A 21,107-nucleotide genomic window follows, 5' to 3' on the forward strand; every position below is an offset into this window, starting at 1 on the left:
TGTCGAGAGCCTGATTGTTTGCATCACCGCTTGGTATGCCAACTGCTTCGGCATCCGACTGCAAGGCACTACAGAAGGTAGTGAGTACGGCCCAGTACATCACTGGGGCCAAGCTTCCTGCCATCCAAGACCTCTATACCAGGTGGTGTCAGAGGAAGGCCAGGAAGACTCCAGCCACCTTAGTCATAGACTGTTTTCTCTGCTACCACACGGCAAGTGGTACAGGAGCGTCAACTCTAGGTCCAAAGGGCTCCTTAATAGCTTCTACCCCCAAACAATAAGACTGCTGAACAGTTAATCACATGGCTACCCGGACTATTTACATTGACCCCTTTTTTTACGCTGATGCTACTCACTACTCTATTCTATATCTATGCATAGTCACTAGACACTGCGGTGCGTGGGGCTAACATTGGAAGTTAGCACGGTCCACATTGTCCCGGAACAAAGCAAAGTAAACAGCTCCCGCAACGCTGAAAATGTTCAACAGCGGCCTTCATTTGAGACCGCCGATCCAGCTAGGCCAGCTGGGCTTTCGCGTCTCTCCCCCTATATGGAATCTGGCAGGACCCCGGGACAGCTGGCAGCGCTCACAGGAATTTAGCCCAACAAAGCCGCATGATTTAAAATAAAACCAAAATTAACCGAGGTCTTTAGTTCAGGTTTCAGCGTTCGACAGGTTTCAGTTTTGGCGTTCGGCAGTGTTCAACAACAACAAACATACGTCGCGCTCAGATGTTCCTGTCCTGTTTTATGTCCATTATTCATTAAATGTTCTCCCTGTACCTGCTTCCTGTCTCTAGCATCTATCCTCACAATATCAATTTAACTGGGGATCATAGGTCCGGTTTTGAAGGGTTAAAAAGGTTTAATCTTCTCAATTTGTTCATATTTGTGACCGGGGGACTGTCATGACATGGCGCATGGTCTTGCAGTTCTACAAGCTAAGAGGCTTGTTGGAATGAATTCTGCAGAGGATATTGGTCAATTTCATTTGATTATTTTATAGTTATTTTTTCCATTTAGGGGCTAGATCATCTTTAATATTGCAGATAGACTGTGGCTTCTATCAATGTAATTGCCTGCATCATTTCCAATCACTGATATATATTTTTCTCAATATGTACAGTATAGACCCCAGCTAGCAATGAGGAACCGGCCCAGAAGCGGCCCTCTTACGGGGTGGCCGGAACTGTTTTGAATCGGCTCGGAATCAGGTGTCGGACTCAGCCCAGAATGAAAATGAATGACTGCCCAGATGTTTCCATCAACCGGAATTCAGCTGACTTTGCAAGGCATCATACCAGAATCCCCCCAGAAGCTATAGGACAAGGACATCCCGGCCAGCAAAACCCTCCACTAACTCGGACGACGCTGGGCCAATTGTGCGTCGCCTCATGGGTCTCCCGGTCGCGGGCAGCGCGGGTCTCAAACAAGCATCTGTAGAAACACAGTTTCTAGACTACTGCACCACTCGGGAGGTTCCATCCATAAAGTTTTAATGCTTATCAATTTCTTTGCACAAAGAATCAAAATACAAAAATATTACACAGGACTCAAAGAATTTAATTTAAATGTTAATTGTATTTTTTGATCACAGAAACAATGAAGAAAATAAGGGGGAAAATAAATAATGAAATGTTAATTATATAAAGCAGCCCGTCTCATCATCTGCCAGAGAGTCGCCCCAATCAGCCAAACCTCAAGTAATATATTTGGGCCAGATAACTCACAACGGAATCGGCCCGAGCGCAGTCCCCGCATCCTAGCCATATGTAATACTGCCGAAGGTAGCCCAGACTCGGGCCACATGAGGTCTGCCGAGTATGACTCTCAGCCGAGTGCCCCGACTCTCAGCCGGAATTGGCCCAGATCCATTGTGCTAGCTGGGACAGCATATCCTATTTTCCGTTATTATTTTCCCCTAACCCTACCACCCCTCCCCTAATTGGAGTAAACTAATGGACAGCAACACTTGGGCTTCCAGTTCCAGCTTATACATACTATATACATTTTACAGACACAATATATTTTACAATACAATTGGCTCATTCAATTTGCTCATTTTGCTTACAATTGGCTCATTCGTCCCCCCTCCTATCCCCTGTAACTATTTCCCAGGTCATTGCTGTAAATGAGAATATGTTCTCAGTCAACTTACCTGGTAAAATAATGGTAAAATAAAACATGTTAATGAGGCTGGGATAATAAATAAATAATAAATAAATAGTTATCTTTGTTTTTAGTCCCGTCAATCAGCTAACCTCAACCCCTCCCATCAATATCTGAAGACCGTCCAGTTTAGATTTCTAGCTGCCATACATTTTTCAACTGTGCTGTTTTACAAAAGTTCCGAACCTACAGTACATACATTTTACGGACGCAGTAAGCCAGCATCCCGGAGTCGCCTATTCAATGTTGAAGTTGAGACTGGTGTTTTGCGGGTACTATTTCATGAAGCTGCCAGTTGAGTATGTGTGAGGTGTCTGTTTCTCAAACTGGACACTCTAATGTACTTGTCCTCTTGCTCAGTTGTGCACCGGGGCCTCCCACTCATCTTTCTATTCTGGTTAGAGACAATTTGCGCTGTTCTGTGAGGGGAGTAGTAGCAATTTCTCGCATGGAATAGCCTTAATTTCTCAGAACAAGAATAGACTGACGAGTTTCAGAAGAAATTCCTTGGTTTCTGGCCTTTTTGAGCCTGTAATCAATCCCACAAATGCTGATGCTCCAGACTAGTCTAAAGAAGGCCAGTGTTATTGCTTCTTTAATCATCACAACAGTTTTCAGCTGTGCTAAAGGGTTTTCTAATGATCGATTATCCTTTTAAAATGATAAACTTGGAATAGCTAACACAACATGCCATTGGAACACAGGAGTGATGGTTGCTGATGATGGGCCTCTGTACGCCTATGTAGATATTCCATTCAAAATCAGCCGTTTCCAGCTACAATAGTCATTTACAACATTAACAAAATCTCCACTGTATTTCTGATCAGTTTGACGCTATTTTAATGGACAAAAAATGTGCTTTTCTTTAAAAAACAAGGACATTTCTAAGTGACCCCAAACTTTTGAATGGTAGTGTAATTTACAAAGATTATACCGTCTAATGCTTTAATATTTAATCATTTCTGCCCTCCAAATTCATATTACTTGTATAAATAGGCCTGTTTAATTTAGTCTCGCTTGCTGTTCCAGATAAAATTGAATATTTTTTGCTCACAGTTAGTTAGGTATAGGCAGGGACGTAAGCAAATTGATGTGCTGGAATATGACTAAAGAGTTCATTAGTGTGATTTTGCCACAAATAGACAGGTATTTTCCTTTCCATGGTAGCAAGATGTTGATTGACTTAAAACTTTAAGCTGTCTTTGTCTGTCCGTCAGCCCGCCTGAACGCCAGCCCATCTACGTCTGTCCGTCAGCCCGCCCGAACGCCAGCCCATCTGCGTCTGTCCGTCAGCCCGCCCGAACGCCAGCCCATCTGCGTCTGTCCGTCAGCCCGCCCGAACGCCAGCCCATCTGCGTCTGTCCGTCAGCCCGCCCGAACGCCAGCCCATCTGCGTCTGTCCGTCAGCCCGCCCGAACACCAGCCAATCTGCGTCTGTCCGTCAGCCCGCCAGAACGCCAACCTATCTGCGTCTGTCCGTCAGCCCGCCCGAACGCCAGCCAATCTGCGTCTGTCCGTCAGCCCGCCAGAACGCCAACCTATCTGCGTCTGTCCGTCAGCCCGCCCGAACGCCAGCCCATCTGCGTCTGTCCGTCTCTCCGTCTCCACTGTCTGTCTGTCTGTCTGCCTGCGTATTTATGCGTCAATATCCTGTCTGTGGAGGTGGAAGAGAGGAGAAGAGAGAGAGGAGAGAGAGAGATGAGAACAGAGAGGGAGGGAAAGAAAGAAAGAGGGAGAGAGAGATGGGGAAGAGTAAAGGAGGGGGAGAGAGAAAGGAAGAGAGAAAGGGAGAGGGTGAAGGAGGGAGGAGGGAGAGGGAGAAAGAGAGAGATGCGTGGAGAGGAGAGGAGGAGGGATGGGAGAGAGAAAGGGGAGAGGGTGAAAGAAGGGGGAGGAGAGAGAACAGAATGGGGGGATAAAGAGAAGGTAAAGAGAAAGAGACAGAGGGAGGCAAAGAGAAGGAAAGAGGAGGGAAGGAGAGAGACAGAGATGGGGAGAGGGGCAATTAGAGATGACTGTGACTGTGATGTATTGACAACAAGTGTCAATTGGTTGGCATTCAACTTTTCCCATTGGATACAATGTATTGACATAATCTTCAACAGGTGACACTAATGCAATGGATTGACATAAGTGTCAACCTTGTGGCAATCATCTTATCTCATTGAATGCAATGTATTGACATAATCATCAACTGGTTGACACTTATCTTTTCCCATTGATTGTGATATATTGACATATGAATTAACCTGGTGACACTCATCTTTTACCATTGATTGCAATGTATTAGCATAAGGGTAAATTGGTTGACACTCATTTTTTCCCCCCTGAATGCAATTTATTGATAAAAGGGTCATTTGTTTGACGCTTTTCTTTTCCCATTGACTGCAATGTATTGACATAAGCTTCAACCCTGTGACACTCATCTATACCCATTGACTGCAATTTATCGACATAAGCATCCATTTGTTGACACTCATCTTTTCCCATTGACACCTCAAAGCCTGCTGGGAGCATGACCAGTTGACATAAGCGTCAATTGGTTGAAGCTTAACCTCTTGCAAAAACATGACAATATGACGTTTTGATGCTCATAATGTTCCGGGTTATAAGGTAAAAAAAAAAGTGAGTATAGACACTCACATGCACGCAGACACACACAATACTGATGAGCGGAACAGATACAGTAGACATTTAAATGAAACATATTGAAATGAAAGATCTTCTCCTTATATCAGCTGAATCCACTGACTGCTTCTGCAATTTAGCAAAATGATCCGTATGATATTTTCCAACCTCCCTCTTCTCCTCCTGTGTGGAGCTCTCTCTGCTGTGGTGACGACATCAGAAAAACATCCAGAGGAGATGTGTGCAGAGCGTCCCAGTAGAGGCCTTATCAGTGAGAGGTGTTTGTGTGCAGCACTCGCTGGCCGGCACAAGGTTCCTCCGGGTCACTCTTTCTGGGACAAACAGAAGGAAAGGACAAGAGGACAGGGAATAGAGAACGTAAATAGAGTTTTGGGTGTGATCACACAGCGAGCTACCGCTGTGCTTTTACAGGGGTTTTTCTTTTCTGCTACTAATCCATAGACTGACAGAGGCCTGCCACACAAACCAATCATACGTTCAACCACACAACAGTGCTGGAAAGAACCTGTGGAATCCCCTCAGAACACTGCTCCTCTCCTTTTTCTCTGCCATTACACACACACACACACACACACACACACACATAAATGTGAGAATTTGGAAAATAACCCCCCTCCTTTCCCTCCACTCTGAGATAGCAGGACATGTATAATTGCATTGTGCAACAGTGCGCACCTTAGAGGAAATAATTATCTACACAAAAAGAGCAATTACTAACCTGGCAGAGAGTTGTAGCGGATTTTAATGTGTCTGCCTGTAATATCTGCTCAGACACTCCTCTTTGTTTATTTGCTTGACTGATGGTCGCTGTTGAAGGATACATAGCCATTGGGGAGAGTGGGGTAAGTTGAGCCATTTTTGAAACATTCGGCATCACTCTGTCAAGGGAAATATAGTGTTTGTTCTAACAAAGACGTTTACATATATTTCAGGATGTTGTGTATCCCTGTAAATAATCAGAATTCAGGTAAACATGACAGTTTTGAAAACGCAGCTTGTCCAAAAACAAGTGATCTCTTGGCACAACCCCGGCAGGGTATGGCGTAAGTTGAGCTGCGAGACAGGGTCAGTTAAGCCTCCTACACATTTCTGTACACACATTTCTGTACCGAATTAAATATGACTTTTTTAAAACCATGTGTATCTTTATTTCCGAAACACAATTCAACACAATCCCAATCGCTTTTTTTTGCATTTGAATCATTTTAAGAATATTTTACCAGTGGCGTTTAACACGTAACACTTTGCACTTTTTAAAACACTTTTAACATTGGCCAGGCTTTGTTGTTACCTCATATCCTAGCGACAACGCTCAGCTTGCCATTGTCTCAACCATTGGCTCAACTTACCCCAAGGCAAACATTTTGACTACAGTATATCAGCCCACACAACTACAAGGATGCACTTTCATGTTAGGTTTAGGACCTCAAGCTTATAAAGATCCCAACTAATGTATAGAACAATCATAAATGACCTACTTTGGTTTAGATACAAGCATCATGGAACCTTGAAGACAATAAATTCATTTGTGGTGAAAATCATTTTTGGGGATTTAACTTGCTTACCACTTTTTTTTACCATGTGGATTCATTCTTCACAATGATTAATTTTGTGTATGGTTTCCTAGAAACGAGGGTGGCTCAAACTTACCCCTTTTGCTCAACCTACCCCACTCTCCCCTCCTTACAAATATCAACCTTTATTATGTCCATGTGTAATGGGGTGGTTCAGTGAACCACATTTATGTGTTGAGTAACCTTAACCGATACCTGGGGACTAACACCGTCTTAGAACCGGGTGAACACAGTCTTTGAACCTTTGAACCTGGTAAATCAGGGTCAATTCCAATCAGTCAGTAACAAACACTTAAAGACATACGACATACTGGCATGAGTCTACAGCGACAGAGTAACTGCTGCAAACATTCACGATGAAAGGGATTGAATTAAAAAATATTGTATGAAATAGTGTTAGTGCACAATATTGGAGTGGATGTTTGCTGTTCCTAACCTTTACACAAGAGCTTTATTATAGTTCACAAGTGACAGACGTCCTGCTTCCTCTCAGTAGCTAATCTGCATTTCGATTAGGTGATGTCATTTCAGTTCATTGAAGAGCTTGTGAATAAACGCTCTCCGGGGCAAATCATTTTTATCTGAAACGTCACGGGGAAAAAATGATCATTTGAACGATATGGACGCGAGAGTCAATGGTTTTGTCATTTGCATGACAAGCGGTGGGTTCTGTGTCACAAGAGAATGAAAAAGATGTGTTTAAGGTGCGCCGGGGTGTAAAACTGTATCCACGTCTTTGCCGATTCCGGGACATTGCTCTGTCAGAGAATGAATCACAATCTGCTCCATCCCTCCTTTTGAGAATATAGCCATCTATCAAAGCCTTCACTCGTCCGGATCTCTCTTATATCACTCACTATTCGCGCTCACCACTGTGCTACTCTCCTTTAGAACTTCAAAAATGTGAATTTGCTTGATTGTGTGGGGAAATGACTGAAGACCCTAATTTTTCCATATTCTTTGTGGATATTTACAGGGCACTGTCCAACCTATCCATAGTCTGACTAAGCAACAATGAGGAGGATGACAACTTCTTAGAACTGTCAATGTTGCCTGTGCCTCATATACAAGGAGTTCTATGAATTTAGTTGTCCCTCTCTCTGTATCACTTTCAGTTCCACGTAGTATATAGGCCAAAGGGGAATGGGAACAATACAGACGGCATGGATGAAGCCTCTAAACCAGCGAGATCACACCAGATAGACTTCCGCATTCAACGTTGGTCCAGGTCCCCAGGACGTCAGGAGATGCCTTCAATACAGTCCACTAGAGGCAACTTGAGCATGTATTACCATCTAGTAGGCTCGAGGCTTGCTAGGGCGTTTCGGCTCCGAGGATTGCGGGTTCAATCCCAGTGCTTGGCACTCATTCAAAATGTTTTCTGTTTTAACCCTATCCCTTACCTTAACTAGTCAGACTTAATGCCTAAATTCAACCGTCAAGCTTTTTATGCTTAACTGTCAAGTAAGTTTTGTCTGCTTTAACAACCTTAACCCTTACCTACTTTCACTTCACCCGTAGACATTAATTCCCCCTGGACAAATGTTGAATTCTGAAGTGACACTGTGAAATCCTGTTGACTAAACAGGCATGATCGGGAGTGATGCCTGCAGCAACGCCAACAACTGGTGCGTGTGTAGAACTGTCCATGTGGCCTTGGTGCTGAGTCGTCATCCGATCTTGCGGCGCTGTCCATGGTGCTGAATTGTGGTCCGACCTTCATATATGTCACTGTGCATTGCTGTCAATGGTGCTGAAATGTTTATTGAATTTGGTGAACCTACAGGTTAGTGATAGCAACACATTGGCTACATGGAACAGCGGGCTAAGTCATGTTTCAAGACCTTGATGATTCATGGCCTGTGAAATGAAGATGAACATTTGTTATGATCTCATATTAACAGACTTGGAGTACAGTCATTCCAAAAAGAACACAACAGCTGACCTCCTCTCCGTATGTCACTGTCTGTAATGCTCTGGGTTAAGTAGGGTCAATTATGTAATATGTTAGCATTGGATCATGAAATAGTCATGGATACATTGCACATGTTAAGTCTACATGTAACTCCTATCATTATTACTATTTAATGATGTGAACTCGTACTTCACTAAAGTATGTTGAGTGCATTGGCAGTCAGTGCCGTTTAACATCAGGGAGGACGATCATTTTTTTATGCGCTTGGCCTTATTTCTACTGCAGCATATTGGATGACTCTCGTTCATATCCCATTCACTCAGCTTAAAGTCACGTTGATAGGTGTAGGCTACTACACGATACTCAAACTTTCCCTGTATCTATCATGAGGTTGCTACAACCTAGCCTATGAATGAAAGTTTACAGCGTAGGTGCACAGGTCGAGATACAAATATGAGTATTCACGGTGAAAGACAGTGACACATTCAAAACTGTCTGGCACGCTCCTGCCGAGTGTGGTTCCCAATCAGAGGCAGCTGTCTTTCATTGTCTCTGATTGGGGATCATACTTAGGCAGCCCTTTTTCCCTCCTTCAGTGTGGGATCTTGTCTTTGTTTGAGTGCATGTAGTTTGCACGATGAAGCTTTTTGTTTGTTGTATTGTTTATTGTTTTTTCTTGGTGGAACATTTAAATAAAAGAATGTACGCCTACCACGCTGCACCTTGGTCTCCTTCCGACGACAAACGTTACACATAAGTCCAACAGTAGCAAACGAGAGTTTCTATTGGACAAATTCAGGTATGTTTATCCACATTTCGTTATGTTTGTTTCAGTTGAGTTCTTTTTTTCAACAGAATCGGTGGAATGAATACATCCCTGATCACACCCAAACATAGTTCACTTTCACAACAGCCACATACAAACAGTATGATCATTTTGCTCATTATAGAATTCTTTCTTTCATCTACGCCCTCTCCTCCTCTTACCTTTTCCCTTCGCTTGTGGACTTCAGTGCACATCACATCAGCTGACTGTGACCATGCAAAAAAAACTTTCCAAGCCAAATCTTCATACCATATCCTCTAACCACTACACACAGCCTACATTGCTGTCACCATATTAGCTAATGTCATAGTCAACATAGCTACTAAATCAAAATCAAATCAAACATAGCTACTATGACTAACACGTTAGTAAACCCGCTATAATCATGCAGAGCACAGTCAGCAAGCAGTTTAGTAGTTTAAACACGCAGACCCCCGGTGGCAATAAATGAATAAAACATTTGCTAGCTAAGTGAAAGTGAAAGAGCAAAATAATACAACGAAATATAGCTAGCTCTCTCTCTTTCTCTCTTGCTTCTCCATAATTTGTACAGAAATTAATTTGTTCAAAACTGTTCAACTATTGTCTTTCTCTATCTTTGAGTCAACTACTCACCACATGTTATGTACTGCAGTGCTTGCTAGCTGTGGCTTATGCTTTCAGTACTAGATTCATTCTCTTATTCTTTGATTCGGTGGACAACATGTCAGTTCATGCTGCAAGAGCTCTGATAGGTTGGAGGACGTCCTCCGGGAGTTTTGATAATTACTGTGTAAGTCTATGGAAGGGGACTGGAACCATGAGCCTCCTAGGTTTTGTATTGAAGTCCCAGAAGAGGATGGAAACTAGCTGTCCTCCTGCTACACCATGGAGCTACCCTACAGAGTGGTGTTGAGGCTACGGTAGACCTTCATTTCAGAACAGTGTGTTTTAATCAATTATTTGGTGACGTCAATATATTTAGTAAAGTCTTACTTGAAAAGGATACATTTTTTGTCTCACTATTTTTATTTTGACAAAATTCACTGAGGAGGATGGTCCTCCCCTTCCTCGGAGGAGGAGCCTCCACTGGTTGAGTACCACGTACATCCATCGCATTAAAAGTTTGACCTTTTAACATATTATTTTCCATCTGAGCTGTGTTAATTTCCAGACATCATTAACCACAACATGATTTTATCCAATTTAGATATCCCAAAATCTGATTTGTTGATGAAATACTTCTTAACCTCTAAACTATTGCTGAGTACATGTATGCACTGTCTGAGTGCCAATGCTCTACGCCTGAGTTATTGTGTCTGTGTGTATGCCTCCATGCCTGCTCCTCCCTAACTGGGTTTGCAGAGGTAAATTGAGTGTATGACTGCATATAATTTACTCGGAGAACAGACCCATTTCCCTCTGCCTGCCTGCTTGGTCAAACTAATTCAATGCAACAGTAGCAGCACAAAATCCATACCAGTACATTTCACCTCCAAGAAGGAAACGGGTTGCCTGGTAACCCAACACAACCACAGTTGGTTACCCCAACACACCTTAACCACATAACTAACCCCAACATGACTGTGGAGTCTAAGTCAAAATAACAACCAGGCTGGATAACACACAGCCAATGTGGCTAATGCCTGGGTTAGCCATCTCATTTGGCCGGTAATGGCAAGACGACACACTGGCTGTCGCTGTGATGAATTCTGCTTATTTGATGTGAATCTCCAGCAGGGTCAGAGTTCACCGTTAGATCAGCCACAGCAGTTAGACCTCAATACTCTGATATGATCCATGCACCATTTCCAAAAGTAACAACCTGGCTTTAATACATAACAATCCCTTCACGCACCATTAAACTGGCCTCAGTGTTCATGTCATTATCGATTCTCAAAGGCTACATGGGCTGTGAACGTTCCAGATGCCCTTCAGAGATAACAGTCCACATCACTCTTATTATGGGCTCTGATGCTTAGAGAAGGCTTTCCTCGGTACAATGGTAAATCAATCATAATCACATTCATCTCATCATACGTTTACACTAACCAAAACAGAGTTTTAGTAATGACATACTTGTCATGTGACAACCTTCACAGCTATTCGCTTATGTTAAGTTTCAGTTTAGTTTATTAATGCTGTACATAATGGCAGCTAAGCAGCGAATTGCTGTGCACAGAACTACCGTAATGTTTTAGCTAACATTGAGATGTAATTACACTATCCTTCAGATGGGACATCATCCAAAGATTCTGTTGAAAAAACATTGGAGATCTAAGTAGTGAGGTACTAAAAGCTTAGTGCTCGGATTCGTCCTTCCCCGGTCTGGTTTGGCGTCATTTCAGTATGGCATTAAAAGAGCTGTATATTTCAGCTTGGCCTTAAGAGCCGTATCAAGGTGCACATCAGGAGAGGGGAAGTGACAGAAATGCTGTGATCCTCATTAATATTCACTGAAGAGACTAAGGTTTAGCAAAACATTATCACTGCTGATGAACTGCAGGTCACAGCAAGACCAGAGATTTTCCATGCGTTTAGATCCCGTGTTTGATTTTACAAGCATGTTAACTCTAGATATGGTGTCTCGCTGAGGCAGTAATTATTGGTAATGAGTCTAATTGTGCGGAGTGAGGCTAATGGTTGTGTCTGACTCTACCGTATCCTAACAACACTCCCCTGAACCAGTACCATGGTATTATGGTGGTGTAGCAGATGGCTAAGTTACCATCGTTACTGACTGCCTGAGACATGAAGTAGTGCTGCCCTTGATTGCTAGCACATTGGCTTGTAGAGTATGTTCTGGCGTGGTGTGGGTTCGAATCCCAGGTCTGCGGGGGGCTGGGTTGGACTGCTTTATACATAACCCTAAGCCATGAGAGTTCCCTATAGGGTTGTCTGATTCAAGGCCACTATAACAGGATTGCCCTCTGTTTTTAAGAGGGCTGTTGTTTCAGACCAAATCATTACCTTTGAGACATCAACAAACATATTGGGGTCAGAGACATATACAGTTGAAGTCGGAAGTTTGCATACACCTTAGCCAAATACATTTAAACTCAGTTTTTCACAAATCCTGACATTTAATCAGAGTAAAAATTCCCTGTCTTAGGCCAGTTAGGATCACCACTTTATTTTAAGAATGAAATGTCAGAATAATAGTAGAGAGAATTATTTACTTCAGCTTTGATTTCTTTCATCACATTCCCAGTGGGTCAGAAGTTTACATACACTCAATTAGTATTTGGTAGCATTGCTTTTAAATTGTTTAACTTTTCGGGTAGCCTTCCACAAGCTTCCCACAATAAGTTGGGTGAATTTTGGCCCATTCCTCCTGACAGAGCTGGTGTTACTGAGTCAGGTTTGTAGGCATCCTTGCTCGCACACGCTTTTTCAGTTCTGCCCACAAATGTTCTATAGGATTGAGGTCAGGGCTTTCTGATGGCCACTCCAATACTTTGGCTTTGTTGTCCTTAAGCCATTTTGCCACAACTTTTGAAGTATGCTTGGCATCATTGTCCATTTGGAAGACCCATTTGTGACCAAGCTTTAGCTTTAACTGGTGTCTAGAGATGTTGCTTCAATATGTCCACATAATTTTCCTTCCTCGTGAAGCCATCTATTTTGTGAAGGGCACCAGTCCCTCCTGCTGCAAAGCACACCCACAACATGATGCTGCCACCCCCATGCTTCACGGTTGGGATGGTGTTCTTCAGCTTGCAAGCCTCCCCTTTCTCCTCCAAACACAACAATGGCCATTATGGCCAAACAGTTCTATTTTTGTTTCATCAGACCAGAGAACATTTCTCCAAAAAGTACGATCTTTGTCCCCATGTGCAGTTGCCAACCGTAGTCTGGCTTTATGGAGCTTCGAAGCAGCGGCTTCTTCCTTGCTGAGCGGCCTTTCAGGTTATGTCAATATGGGCCTCATTTTACTGTGGATATAGATACTTTGTACCTGTTTCCTCCAGCATCTTCACAAGGTCTTTTGCTGTTGTTCTGGGATTGATTTGCACTTTTCGCACCAAAGTACGCTCATCTCTAGGAGACAGAACGCGTCTCCATCCTAAGCGGTATGACGGCTGCGTGGTCCCTTGGTGTTTATATTTGTGTACAATTGTGTGTACAGATGAACGTGGTACCTTCAGGCATTTGGAAATTGCTCCCAAGGATGAACCAGTCTTGTGGAGGCCAACAATTATTTTTCTGAGATCTTGGCTGATTTCTTTTGATTTTCCCATGATGTCAAGCAAAGAGGCACTGAGTTTGAAGGTAGGCCTTGAAATACATCCACAGGTACACCTTCAATTGACTCAAATGATGTCAGTTAGCATATCAGTAGCTTCTAAAGCCATGACATAATTTTCTGGAGTTTTCCAAGCAGTTTAAACACTCAGTCAACTGAGGGTATGTAAACTTCGGACCCACTGAAATTGTGATACAGTGAATTATAAATGAAATAATCTCTCTGTAAACAATTGTTGGAAAAATGATTTGTGTCATGAACAAAGTAGATGTCCTAACCGACTTGCCAAAACTATAGTTTGTTAACAAGAAATTTGTGGAGTCGTTGAAAAACGAGTTTGAATGACTCCAACCTTAGTGTATGTAAACTTCCGACTTCAACTGTAGATATGTTATTATACATGGGGTGTGTCAAGTTCAAAGCATGAAACGCTTGATAGATGTGGTTGGTCAGAGATTCCAGAATTCGGCCTGATCGCTAATCAACCAATAAACAGCATAAAGGGAGACTCTCCAGCCTCTTACTAATGTTTTTCTCCTGTTCCACGAACCAGAGTGATGTTCTGTTTACCCTCATCACGCCTCAGCTCAAGTCCTGCCTGCCTATCAACATTATGGACAATTTCCCTTATAGATGTCCCACATTACTCTTGTGGGCAATGAGCCAACTAATAGTCAATGAAGGCATGTCATACAGGTAATGGCCTCTCAGGGCATCACCAATAGACTATTAGATAATACTAATATTACCTGCAACTACAATACAAATGTCTGCAGATAGCTTCCAAAAGCTGGCATTTGAGTCATAGCTAGGGCCAAAAGGAATTGTAGTTCAGTCAATACACTTCTAAGTCGATGGCATGTGTGTGTGTGTGTGTGTGTGTGTGTGTGTGTGTGTGTGTGTGTGTGTGTGTGTGTGTGTGTGTGTGTGTGTGTGTGTGTGTGTGTGTGTGTGTGTGTGTGTGTGTGTGTGTGTGTGTGTGTGTGTGTGTGTGAGTGATGTAGCAAATTGTCCATTTGCGGTATATCCGATGGGCTCAGGGATATCATTAGTCACAGCGTGCTCCCTCTCATTAAATGGCCCAGTCGCCATGGCAGCCTCACAAAGGCCAGCCCCTCCCCCCAGCGCATGGAGAGTGACAGGCCAATTAGACCAGGGCACAGTGACATGCAGTCTGCCGTGATTACAGCTCTAAGGAGAGGAGAGCCACGCAGATGAAAACCATGCGCCAGCATGCCTCTCTACAGATCCCTCTGTCTCCCTCCAAACAAGCACAGTGACTGTCGGTGTGCCGGCCAGACCCTGGAGGCTGGAGGTTATGTCTGCTGAGAGAGTAAGCAGGGCACCCTCATCCTTCTATTAACACTCCCCACCTGTCTGCTGCCATCAGGAGAGTTTAGCTCCGTTTCCTGCAGAGAGAGGGAGAGCAGTAATTAACTACAATACCCAAAACACGCTGTGAAGCAGATCCTGTAGGTAAGTGGGTCACATTTTAGGAGAATTGTGGCTTTTGGCGATAGAGGCACCAAATTTCACACACAGATAGGGAAAGTTCTTGGAAGTGTTTTAGCTATAGAGGCATGGCAGATTGTTTATATTACCCCACTGGCGGCCATTTTGATTGAGATTTGTATGGACTTCAGGAGATGTTCCCAGTGGTTCTGTGCTTCACCTGTGAGGTGGCCATTTTGTTGTGTCCATGGAGACAGACGAGGAGAGTGAAAAGACCCCTCGAATCAGACCAATGAGGAGATGGCCACAGAGAATATTTCACATAGTCATTCATACTCATGTAGATTTTTCCTCTCACACACTGGACACTATAAAAACCTAAAACAGACACACCTACGCACTGACACGCTCACACATACATAGACAGCAGAACAGAGGGCAGCTCCTCCGGGGCTATTCTGAAGCAAACAGCAGAGTTAAATGGCACTTTAAGTTTTTTTTGTGGGCCACAAAAGAGAAACGAAGAGAAAAGAAAAGACAATTCTGTCTGGGTAGATGGAGCCATTGGTCTCTCTCTGCGTACATCTTTGTGTTTCTGGGTAAACGGTTCACTGCTTTTTGATAATAAAAAACACAGAAAAAAATATAGCATTTTCTCCAGGCAATGCTCTGCTCACACTGACCCCAACACAAAACAAGGATGCCGAACAAAAAGCTGGGAATTCAAAATCTATCTACATTTGTACTGAGTGTTCCTTAAGAATAAAGCTGCATCCGTTTGCCAATTCTTCTCTGTTACTTATAAGTAAAGAGGGGTATTATTTTCCCTTTACCCTGAGGACATGGGGGAGGGAGGGGAGATATGGAATGCAGTAACTGAGTAATGAGTTAATAGCTGGTAAATTATCTGTGCGGAGGGAGAGGGAGAAAAGACACGAAAGTAAAGCTATAAGCAGTGTATTTATTTTCTGATAGTTATCTTTAGTAACGCAACATTAACCCCAAAGAATAGGGGGGGACGTAAAAGTAATACACGTAAACATTGCACACACTTGCAAATAGAAACACACTTAACCGCACACACAAGTACAAACACATCAACATAAAATAATCTGATACCAGACACAATGTCACCTGTGCTGCTTGTTGTAATTTATGTCACGACTTGAGGAAAAACATCTTTCTTTCTCCCCCTCTGTTTGCATCTCTCTCACTCTCTACCTCTGTAGCTCTCTCTCTGTATCTCTCTTCCTGTCTCTCTCTCTCTCTCTCTACCTCTGTATCTCTCTCTCTACCTCTGTAGCTCTCTCTGTATCTCTCTTCCTGTCTCTCTCTCTCTCTCTCTCTTTCGCCGACTCTCTCTCTGGGCTCTATTTTAACAAACCTAACGCAATTGTAAATATTAGAGCTGGCGGTAGAGTTATAGGTTCAGGGGAGTGTCAGATTTTTTTTCCTATTTTCACAACAGAAATTGTGGGAGCAGTATCTGGCAGTGGCGCGAAAGGGCTGGGCTTTGAAGAATAAACAAGTTGGGGGTGTGTCGACTGTTGGCCCCCCATTGGCCAACCAGAACCTGCTCCATGGTTAAATATGTGGTTGCCTCAAGTTGTGTATTTATGGTCTTTTGTGTATTGCATTGTCATCAACGCCAACTCGAATGTTAATCCGTTATAGCCTAGTTCGTTAAATAGCCTGCCCCATATTTGCTAAATACTGTATATAGAACATGGTTCTAATTGAAAGAGAGAGGAGAAAGAGTGGGTTGAAGGGTAAGGGGTGAAGTTGTGACTGTATCAAAGCCACAAGAGAAGCAGAGAAAAGCTGTTAGCGGGAGCGCACTGTGCCTTAATCGATTGTGAACCGTGCTGCAGAGCACAACCAATCACAAGGGATCCCAGAGACTTCTCTGGGTTAAAGCACTTACACGCTGTCTGCCGCCCGATCAGGGAAAGGAGAGAAGGAGAAGAGTGAAAGAGACAGAGGCAGAAAAAACAAAGAGATGGAGAGAAAGAGGGCGAAGGAGAAGATTTAGGCTCAGCTATTCTATTTGAGTGACCTTGACTTGAGAGAGTTGGTTTGGATTCCAAGCTCAGATTGTGTGTGTGTGTGTGTGTGTGTGTGTGTGTGTGTGTGTGTGTGTGTGTGTGTGTGTGTGTGTGTGTGTGTGTGTGTGTGTGTGTGTGTGTGTGTGTGTGTGTGTGTGTGTGTGTGTGTGTGTGTGTGTGTGTGGGGGGTTTGGGGGTTTTGTGCAGTCGGCATCAGTATAGTCCAACTCAGAGATTACCTCTGAGAAACCTCATGTCACACTATCTAAAACAGAAACGGCTCATGAAAGTTCATTACATTGAATTCTAAACATGAAATAAGTTAAAGGAGAGATCTGAAACCTACTGAGGATATTTCTGGGTTGACAGCCAATAGGCTATTAATGACAAGCAGCCAGCCTAAGAGCCAGACAGACAGCACTCAAACACACAGCTGCAGAGCAGCGCCTTCAAAAACAAGACGCTATCTTCTTCTGACACATGCCATTTACATTTCTCTTTCCCTTCCTCTCTATCCTGCTCCTTTCTAGTTGTAAAACCCAACATGGAGGTGGTTCTTCCTGACGGAGTAAAGTTGTGACACTGATGGGAGAAATCCCATTAGTCTTGCTCGACTGGGTTCACCTTTTAGAACCATCCCAGTGTTGTTATGAGCGGGAAAGAAAAGATGGGATGCCAGATTAACACATCAGGCTCTGTGTTGATATTAGGAGAGAAGAGAAGGCAAAGAGAGAGAGAGAGAGAGAGAGAGAGAGAGAGAGAGAGAGAGAGAGAGAGAGAGAGAGAGAGAGAGAGAGAGAGAGAGAGCTCCACAGGGAGATAGAAGAGGGTTTGAATATCCCCCAATGGCAATATTCCTGTCATCTTAGAGAGGGCGTAGATTTCAACAAGTAATACCATTTATTGGTGTACTGTCACGCACTTAAACAAACATGATTCCCAGTGAATGTAAAAAGCAATAGAGCCACAATATACCATCAATCATGGAGCGCGCTCAGACAAGTTGGTTGATGCCAACTTGACGATAACACAGGGTAAACCCTACCTCTTTGGTGAAGTACGCAGGGTATTTTTTCCCCATGGAATGCCATGCTACGCTGCACCTTCCACAGGGATCTGAAGGGCCATAAAAAAAGGGCCTAATCACAGCTTCAAGTGTGAGTGTGGTTCTGGTCAAGGGTATGCGGTCAATAAGCAGAACTGCCCATTTAAAATGGCTGTCGGTTGTCTAGGAAACAGGTGCAGAAATCAAGGATCTGTATGGTGGCTGGGTAGAGCAGCCTGGGAGGGAGCATTTAGCAGCAGCCCTTTAGAACAACAGCAAGGAGACAGAAGGTTACATAGTCAAACACAGGAGCCCCCCGACGTAACAGTCTCGAGCAGAACCACTGCAGCGCTGATAACAAAATCAGACCGTTATAGAGATGTTTATGCCACATAAGAGACAGCAGTGGGGGTCAAACTGTAGAATGCAGTTCCTACATTTTAATTTATTTTGATTTTTTCTTTCAAACAAAACTACACTGAATTTTATCTCTGGGACCCTGAAGATGACAGATCAGAGCAAGATTACGTAATGTAGGTACATTATTTACCTTCAGAGGTGAATGTATCAAACCAGTTGCAGTGAGAAAAGTGTTTTGCTGTTGTGCACTCTCCTCAAACAATGGCTTGGTATTTTTGACACCGATCCCATAGAGGTTCAAAATGTTTGATTTTGAAAGTACATTGAAAACTAAATCTCTATTGAAATGATGAGGATAACAGTTCCAGGCTAAAACCTCTTTCTACCAATTCATCTGGTATATATTTCACAACACATAGTACGAGTAACAAATGGCTGATGTTTGCTTTTGGCTATTAACATCTGTTTTTGCTAGGGGGCCATCAACAATAGTTTTTTAAATTGGAGTCTCAACTTACTGTTGAGAGTTAGAATAGTAGAATTCATGGGTTGCATGTTTCTTCAAAATATTGTTTTTTATACGTTCGCTTTGGACTGATGCCCAATGCATCGTCAATGAACGCTGATGAAGATTTCATCAAAAGTGGCTTGGAAATACTATGACATTGAAAAGGAGGCAAATAATTTGTACGAAAACCTTTTGTCATCATTTTGATCTTGCCAGATGGACTTTAGATGCGGTATAATGTTAGCTAGCTAGCTAAGATTGAGGGGAGGCCACCGTATTTTAGCTAACTAACGTTAGCATTGCTAGCAACTGTATTTCTGACGAACTTTGCTAGCTAATGACAACATTGCCATCTGTCCAAATCTCGCTTAGGGCCTCCAAAAAGCGAGGTCTGGCCCTAACAGGATGAGCACCAATGCTAATGCTCCGACATTGCTTGTCCTAATATTTCTTTATTTCTTAATTCCATTCTTATTACCTTTAGATTTGTTGTGTATTGTTAAGTATTAATGCACTGTTGGAGCTAGGAACACAAGCATTTCACTACACCCGCAATAACATCTGCTAAATATGTGTACGAAACCAATAACATTTGATTTGATTTGGAAGAAGAGGAAGAGTACTTTATTATACATCTTCTTAGAAGTACAAAGAAGTTTTCAGGAAGTGCTTTGATTGGTCACATAAGGAGCCTTTCTGGAGGCGTTCCATTTGGACTGGCATCCATTTTGACCCTTTTGACATGATGACAAAGCCAACATTTCACGGTATTTGCTGCACAATCCACAGTACAAAAATCAAAAACGATGCCTGAGCTCTAAATATATGAACTCTAAATCAAATGTATAACCATCTCGATCCATGCGATAACATGTTGATGTGTTGTGGGTATTTGAAACACGAGGCGGCTAATAAATCACACAGCCACTAAAATGGCTGGGGGGAAAAATGTAAGTATGGACCTCGCCCAGGCAGCACTACTGAGAGAGACTATCCACCTGCAGGAATCATCAGCACCCAGTTCCACCTGTAGGGTTACATTAACTACTACTGCCCTCTGGTGTGCAAATAGGAGTGGACTGAGATGTGTGCCTGCTGGGATGGTGAACCTCAAGTAAGAATGTGGGGAGGAGAGAAAAACACTTTTCAAAGTCATAAGCACCATGTGAATGAAATAGAACGATGATCTCAGTCATCACTGATAAATTGACAGCGCTCTTTATATTTTCTATGTTGAAGAATTACACATAAATATCGTAGCACCAATTCTCCGTCATTGAATTGGAGCTTGAAGCTTCAACTGAATACTAGTGAAAGAACGGCAACAACAGAGCAATATTTTCATCCATCAATCACAACTTTCTGGATTTTGAGAGATGTTTTTGGGGTTTTATTCTGACACTCACTTTCCTTCTTTAGACATATTGGCTTCAATGGGGAGACACACGTTCACGACAACGTGTTAGAAGCGATAAGGTTTAAATCCAAAACGTGAATGTTTTATGACCCCCCCCCCCAACTCTTTCATGGGAAAATAGATATGGCTGCTCACCCAGGAGGAACTTACATAATATTTACTGTACAGCTGAACTAACAGTTCATCTATCTGGAAAAGGCTGACATTCCCCTGAGTTTCATGTCCCTGCAGTGACAGGGAGACATGTCAGCACTTCCAGAAATGACCCTGCTGCATATTCCATCCTCCCCATCCTCTACCAACCCCGCTCTCACTCACACGGGTCATGAGGACGACAGTGAAACATCCATACCCTTGGCCATTGCTAAGATGGTAGGCAACATCCCAGAACAATGTGTACCTTTCCGCCGACAACCTGGTCCTCAACCTTCAAGATGACTCTTTTAATAATCTATCACTGGGAAAGAAGTAGGCTTTTGAGAAGCCTCTAGCATTCCACCTGTCTGAGAAGACATCTACTGCTATGACCAGGATGTGATGGCTAGGATTTCTAGTGACACTAATTGCATCCTTGTAGGCTAATGTCTCCCCCTCCTTCTCTCTCACACACACAGACGTACACACATTGGGTCTTATATTCTCAAGGCAGCAACAGTAGATGAATTGAGTGCTGATGCTGTGCGAGAGATGCAGATTGCACTGGGCCCGATCGGATCCTTGTAACTCTACAGAGGGGCGTGTGGTGTGGACGGCTCGCCGTAGCGCTGGTGTTGCTGAACTGTGAAGGGGAGATAGCCCGTGGGCATGACTTCGACGGGGACGTTTCAAATCCAATTGGGTCGCCAAGATCCCGTCCCGGCCTGGCCTCGCTATCCGAGCAGATAACGTGCTCTAGTAAAGGTTACAATGTAACAGTGAC

General features: G+C 43.2%; 1 long non-coding RNA gene across 2 annotated transcripts in view; it reads right to left on the bottom strand.

Annotated features, from left to right (window-relative positions):
- Positions 1-1,321: 1,321 nt before the first annotated feature.
- The window catches only part of LOC118400010 (uncharacterized), a 30,225-nt gene continuing 10,439 nt past the window's right edge, over positions 1,322-21,107 (bottom strand). The window contains exons 3-4 of one of the 2 annotated variants that reach the window (XR_008074084.1): positions 3,711-3,826; positions 1,322-3,634 (exon numbers count right to left, since the gene is read on the bottom strand). This is a non-coding gene — a long non-coding RNA (uncharacterized LOC118400010). Of the gene's footprint in view, positions 3,827-21,107 lie in introns of both variants that reach the window. The other variant, XR_004828948.2, reaches the window with a different exon arrangement.

Source organism: Oncorhynchus keta, chromosome 21 (assembly GCF_023373465.1).
Source record: "Oncorhynchus keta strain PuntledgeMale-10-30-2019 chromosome 21, Oket_V2, whole genome shotgun sequence".
Taxonomy (NCBI): Eukaryota; Metazoa; Chordata; class Actinopteri; order Salmoniformes; family Salmonidae; genus Oncorhynchus; species Oncorhynchus keta.